The sequence below is a fragment of the Eptesicus fuscus genome, chromosome 11 (genome assembly GCF_027574615.1).
Source record: "Eptesicus fuscus isolate TK198812 chromosome 11, DD_ASM_mEF_20220401, whole genome shotgun sequence".
In the NCBI taxonomy this organism is placed as follows: domain Eukaryota; kingdom Metazoa; phylum Chordata; class Mammalia; order Chiroptera; family Vespertilionidae; genus Eptesicus; species Eptesicus fuscus.
In genome coordinates, this window is record NC_072483.1 from 9330390 (window position 1) to 9337284 (window position 6895).

Consider the following 6895-nt stretch of genomic DNA (forward strand, 5'->3'; position numbering starts at 1 on the left):
TGAAGAGCCCCCAGCTGCTCGAGCCCCAGACATAGGAGTCTTTCTGTCCAGGCTCAGATATTTGAACGACCATATCTTGGGGTGACTCTGGTCCCAGCCACCGTCTATGTAACCGTGTGAGAGAACCCAAATGAGAACTACCTGGCTAAGCCCAGTCAACCCCTAGAACTGGGAAATGGTTAAAAATAATAGCTGGTTTTTCATTGCTAGACTTGGGGTTAATGGGGATAGGAGTGATGGAAACAACTTATGTCTGGGAATCAAAAGACCCAAGTTTTAGTACCAGCAGTCCTACCTCTCAGCTGTGTAATCTTGAGTTACAGCTTCATCAGATCTCAGTTCCTTCACCTATTAAATGGGTATAATGATATTTCCAAGTAGGGTTATTCTCCTTTTGCCTCATCCCTTCCAAACCCATTTTCTTCTCCACCCAGGAGATTAAGCTCTGTGGACAGTTTCTTCCTGCGGCTTCACTCCCCATCTGGCTTTAGGTTGGGCCAGCCCTTGGAAGACATTGCTGGGAGATCAGTGGACAGGAGAAGAGAGAGTTCAGGGTGTTTATCCCACCACCAGATGCCCTTGCCAGGCCGCATTTTGACAGTGGCTACATTCCTCCATGGTTAAACTCATATGGGTGGCTCCTCTCCTGAGGGCAGCTCTTGCCAGCTTCTGAGAACACTGCTTTCTCTCCCTGCCCTTCATTACAGAAAAAAAAAGCCTGGCCATGTGGCTCAGTGGTTGAATGAAGACCTAGGAGGTCACAGTTTGATTCCTGGTTGGGGCACATGTCCTGGTTGTGGGCTTGATCCCAAGTTAGGGCATGCAGGAAGCTGCTGATCAATGATTCTCTCTCATCATTGACATTTCTATCTCTCTCTCCCTCTCCCTTTCTTTCTGAAATCAATTATATATATATGAAAACAGAAAATTATTCTGACACTTGTTAAAATGTAAGATTTTATTTCATAGTTTAATAAAGGAAAACTTTATTCAAGACTATTGCAATGGGGGGAAAGATTGAACTCAACTTGGAATATAAGAAAGGACGAATGGGGATTGATAGAAAAGAAGCAGGTAAGGGGGTCAGTGGATGGAGGATGACTAAGAGGAGACATCAAGCATCAAGGATAGGGGGATTCTTGATAAACGGACAGGATGTAGACATCAAAGGTGAGGGATGAGGAACTTGACCAGATATGAAGGGGATCAGATATCAGGAGTAGGGGGATTCTCACAAAACTGATGGCAGGATTCTTACTGAGACCGGGCTAGGCAGGCCAAAGACAGACAGCGCCAAGGTGGAGACTCAGTCAGAAGAGGACTCAGAGAACTGGAGTGAAATTTGGTCAAGAGAGTGTCTTTGTCAGCCTTCAGGCCCATTGTTGCGAATCCCTGGCTCCCCGTCTCCCTTGTTGGTTCTCTTACCCACGCCCACACCTCTGCACACAGTCCTGTTCTTGAACTCTCTTCAGTGAAACCATGTGAGCAATGGTTGCTCCCTCTCCTGCCAGCCACGGACTGCTGTCCCTACCGAACCCACAGACTTGCTTTGAGGACCACATGAGATGATGTGTGTAAAACAACTATGGAAGGCCAGAATTAAGGAAGTCATCTTCATGATTGAGAGGAATCCTAGGACAGTGCTCTGTCCTGTGTTCAAATCTTGGACTTGCCCCTTTTTAGTTGTGTTGTTGGAGGCGAGTGCTTATGTTCCTCAAGCCTTAAATTTTCATCCTACTACTCAAAGAAAGGAATTCTCTCTCTTGTAGTCTTGGAGGATCCAATATGACAACACACACACCCTAAATTCCTACAAGCCTCCCTCACACATGACAGGTATTAAATATGGTGTTAGTTCCCTACCTCTTCCCCCCACCCCTGTTATGAAATTCTTTTCTCAGTGGGTTTTACAAAGCCACTGATGCATCCAAGGCTTCTCACACAGCACTTCAGACCCTTTTCTCAATGCTCTGACAGGCAGAGCTTCTCATTACGGAAGAATGAAGGCTTGCCACAGGCCAGGGATTTATTGAATTGCCCCAAACAAATGTTGTTTTGCTTTTTCACTGAAGATCATGAGGTTCTGGTATAGAACACTAATTGCATTTTTGTATTGTTTTCTTTTTATCTCTTTCCATCAAAAAGAACAACACATACATACAGTGGTTACAGAAAATATTCGAGCAACAGAGAAGTCTATACAGTAAAAATTGCAAGTCCGTACCTCATGCACTTTCTGATGCCCATTTAGGGTGTTGGAGTAACATTTTTCTTTCCAGTCTAGATTTCAAAAAAATTGAGAAATTAGATGAAAACAGACGGGACCAAACATCGCTTTTATTAGCGATAATGTTGGCCTTGGAGAATGTGGTTTATAGAGTTGGGCAAGTGAACCCCAGACCACCACCCTGTCACTGATGTGATTGGATAAACACAGTCAGAGTCTTGGCCACCAATGACAGCCTGGCCCAGGGCAACTCAGCTACTGGCCCTCTGCAGGTCGGAGTGCTGCCAAAGGAAGGTGAGATGTGGGGAGCAGAACTTCATGCCAGTCCTCATCCCAAATGCATCAACCATGTACAGCTGGCCTCACACCTGTGTGTGTATGTGTGTGTGTGTGTGTGTGAGTGTGTGTGTGTGTGTGTGTGTGTGTGTGTGTGTGTGTGTGTGTGTGCTGGGAGGAGGGGGATTAATGAGATGGGCAGAGAGAGGCCAGGAGGGTTATACGCATGGCTGTTCTCCATGAGGAAGGAAACATCAAGGAGGGCCAAGTGCTCCCCTTCCGCATGCATTATCTCCCGCTTTCTGCTCCTGCGATGGCGCTCCACAAACATCGCACACATCTTCCATTGGGCCCCTGGGTGAGCATTTCCATAGTGAAAGTTCCTAAAAGTGAGATATGTCAACTTCAGATTGACATGAACTGAGTACTGACTGTGGACCTGGGAGCTGAAAGTGTGTTTTTCCCTTTTATTTCTGCTGTCGTTTACCAAGCCCACCTTATCCATCGCCTCTTCCTGCAGGAAGGCTGCCGAGGCTGCAGCATCTTCCTTGAACAGCGGTTTAGCGATCTGACCAGAGGTCAGTCACCGAGTCGGGTCAGCAGATCCAGGCTGTCCCATGTGACCCTCTGAGTCGCATGTATCTGGCCATGTCACTGATCCTCCTCCACCCTCCATGTCCTCTGTAAAACCGATATAATGTTACCGAAGGGTTGTGGAGGGGAATTAAATGATTTGATGTATTTAAAGTGCCTGGGGAAAGGCCAAGTTAGAAAGAGCGAGAAGGGGAAAGGGAGTGGACACAGTGCAGAGGAAGTAAAAATCGGGTGCACAAGAGCCATTTGAGGGACCTTACACCGAGAGGCGGAAGGCCACCCTTGGGAACATCTGCGCACGCACACTCAGGTTGAGCAGCTCCTAGGAATACCTGCCGGATGTTCAATAGCCGCCAGCCATGCCCGGAAGCACCAGGCCTCCAGGTGGTTCATCTGCAGGGCAGCCCCAAGCGCCCAGGTGGCCCACAGGGTCCTCCTCGGTCCACCTGACATCAAAGGCTTCTTTCCAGAACGGGCCAGTGTCGCTTTAATAGTGAAGAAAAGTAAAGTGAGAACCAGAAATCAAATGCAAGGTACCTGCCCCAGGGCCTCAGTGCTGTCCCAGGGCTCTAGCACAGCTTCACAGGTGTCCTTAGGGTGAGGACGCCGCGCTCCTGAAGGTGGCTTGGTTGCTCAGTCGTGCGCAGCAAGGCTGTGGCTGGGCTGAGCGCTCTTTCCGGAACTGGGGGTGTTGCTAAGCCATCATGCCCTCTCCCGGTCTCCTCCGGCCCCGGCCGAGCCTGCGGGAGCCGGCTCCAGGCCCTCACCCTCCCTCCCTCCCTCCCTCCGCCTCCTCCCCTGCCCGCCCGGGCGCCTGCCCCCCGCCAGTCAGGCTGGGTGGAGGAGTGCGGGCAGCGCGCGTCCTTATCAATGGGCAGGGCGGCTTAGCGCGCCGCCACCTCTCCCAGAAGGCGCAGCTCGGGGCTCCCGCGGGTTGCGGGGCCCCGCCATGCCTCCTCGGGGCGCGGCTGCCGGCCGGGACCCGGGACCCTGCGGAGGGCGCTGAGCTCCGGCGCGGGCGGTGCGCTGGAAGGGCAGCCGTCGGGGCTCTGGCTCGCGGGGAGCCGCCGGCACCATGCGCCCCTGTCTGGCGCTGTGGCTGCTGCTCGCCGGCGCCGCGCACACCGTGAGTACCGTGAGTACCGCGCCCTTCCGCGGGCCTATTCGGGTACAGGCGGGGCGGGGGGAGCGGGGGACCCCTAGATCTTCCCCTCAAAATACAAATGTGTGCGCCAGAAGAAGATAGCGCTCAGATGAGCCCCTGCCCCGACCTCGCCCCTGCCTGAGGACCTCTGGACTGCGCCCCAAGGCCCCTGGACGGAGATTGCGGCGCGGTCCCCGCGGTGCTATTGTGGGCTGGGCGCTGGGCTTCCGTTATTTTATTGAAATCTCACAGCCTCCTTACGAGGTTGATATATCACCCTCACTTTACAGACAAGGAAACGGAGACTTGGAAAGACCAAAAACACTGCCCCAAGTGCAGACAATTGGAAGCCACATCCGTCTGCCCAAAGCCTTGACATTTCGCACACACCAGGCTGCGGGTGGGAAAACCTCAGAAGCTCAGAAAGGCAGCTTCCGGGGCTGAGACCGGACCGTTGGCAGCTGCCGGCCCCCTCTCCTGGGGATTTGGCTCCCTGATGTCTGCATGCCGGGGGACTCCTGGGAGCAGCCGCTCTCCCCAAACCAGGTCCAGGGAGGAGCTGAAGGGAAAGGAGAAGGCAGCAGAGTGGGTAGCTCGTTGTTCTTTCCCACGGAAACTCCTGGGAACAGCAGGCTCTCCCTGTGGGATTTGTGAAGGAGAGAGTGGCTGCACCCAGACTGGTGGAAGGAATGGGGAGGCGGAGGGGTAGAGGTAGGGGCGAGGGGGGCAGATTTCAGAGCTATTTCTTTCCACCAACATTCCAGACTGGCCTCCAAGGCATCTGTCCCAAGAAATTCCCCAGGGAAAGCACTTGAGGACCCCACTGAGACTCTCTAACCTCTGTCCTGGGCAAGTCCTTGCTGGTGTCCAATGACCTTGCCCTCTTGTAGTCCTCTCCTGTTCGACCCTAAGGAAAACCTCAGCCCCCTGAGTGGTGGGAGTGTTGACAAGCGGTAGATGCCACCTTTCTGGCAGGTCCATGGCATCCCAGCAGCAGTAGTTGGGAAGAGCGGAATTTAGGGATTTTGTCCCCATCTCCCTGGTAACCTGGAACCTCAGCTAGAGCAACAGCACCCACTCATTAGTCTGAACTCCCAATTTGGGGGGAAAGCCACCTGGGGCATTGGGGAAAATTCAAAGCCCAATACAGCTCACAGGTGTGTTTTGTGCAGTGCCCAGGGGTGGAGAGGCCTCCGGTTTCCTCTTTGTGACCCTCCCAGCCTCCTTCTTAAGTATTTGCAGTAACGTTGAGGTTATCCCAAAAAATCAACAGGTCTGAGGTTCAACCTACATTTTCATCTCAAGGGGACCCCCATATTATCTCAAGAATAAGCAGGGGGGTGGGGAGTGAGAGCCCTTACTTGGTTCAAGTATTCAGTGTGCCTTGGAAAGATGCTTCATTATGCTCAGGCTCAATTCCCTCATTTTACAGATGAGCAAACTGAGGCTGCAGAGAGAAGGGACCTGCCCCAGATCTTCAAGTTAGTGGTAGAACTGGGACTAGAACCACTCAGGGCTCTGCCAATTACATCCCTTGTCCTTACATGTCATTTTCATACACTCACTGCTACTGCCTAGTATGATTACCAGATAGTTCCCTGGAAGTTTTGGCCCTCTGGTTATTTTATGGGCTTATCCAGACCTAAGGTAGAGAACTCTTGGTAGAGAACTCCTTTACAAAATAAGAGTGGAATTAACGTACATTGATTGGCGTATTTCCCAGCCTATGAAATTCTATTTTTCTTCTGTGTGACTGAGTGGTCAGGTACTTGATTTTGAAATTTAAGGGTATTCAAACAATTTTTTATTCATTTGGGTCTCTCTTTTGAATGAGAGCATAGGCACCTTCCTAATGGGAGGTCATTAAGGCCAAATTGCTTGTAACTACCCCTCCCACCCCGCCCGCCTGCCTTTCCAGAGGTGCCAAGAGGGAACCTTGCAAATGGAAACCAAAAAGTGATTGCCACAGGAAACCCTGACCACACCTCCCTTTGGTACCCCGCTCCCATGCATCTCTCTCAGGAGGACAGTGCTGTAATTATTCACCAGCACAGCTGTCCTCCCCTCTTCTCCAACACGTGCATTTTGAACTTGAGCACGGAGACTTAGTTTTCTTCACCCTTTGTCCCTAGACCCCATCACAGTGTAAGAGGGAGCTCGATGATTTGTACTGAATGAATGAATGAGTGAAATGATGATGATATCCACAGGGACTGTCTTAAACTGTGGCAGTTTCATACAGCAACAAGTAATGAAGAATGACATCTTGAAAGCAATCACTGCTTACAAACTTGCACATAAATGTAGCAGGCTAAAGGAGAATTAGTCATTCAAGGTGGGTGTTTAATCCAGGGCATGTGGCAAGCTGCCAATTTGATAATCTTAGTGAGTTAAGTGGGTGTGGGGACTCCTTTTTCCTTCAATCACAGTTTCTTAACTTTGACACTGTAATCTTGGATCTTTCACCTGGGATTTTAGCATGAGGTGCCAGAAAGAGAGCTATGCCCTCCCTTGGCATGGGCGGAATGATGGGGCGGGGATAGTGGGTGGAGAGAGGGGAGTTGGATAATTCTTTGTTGTGTGTCCTGTGCATTGTGTGATGCTTAGCAGCATCCCTGGCCTCTACCCACTAGAAACATCTCTCCACGTTGTGA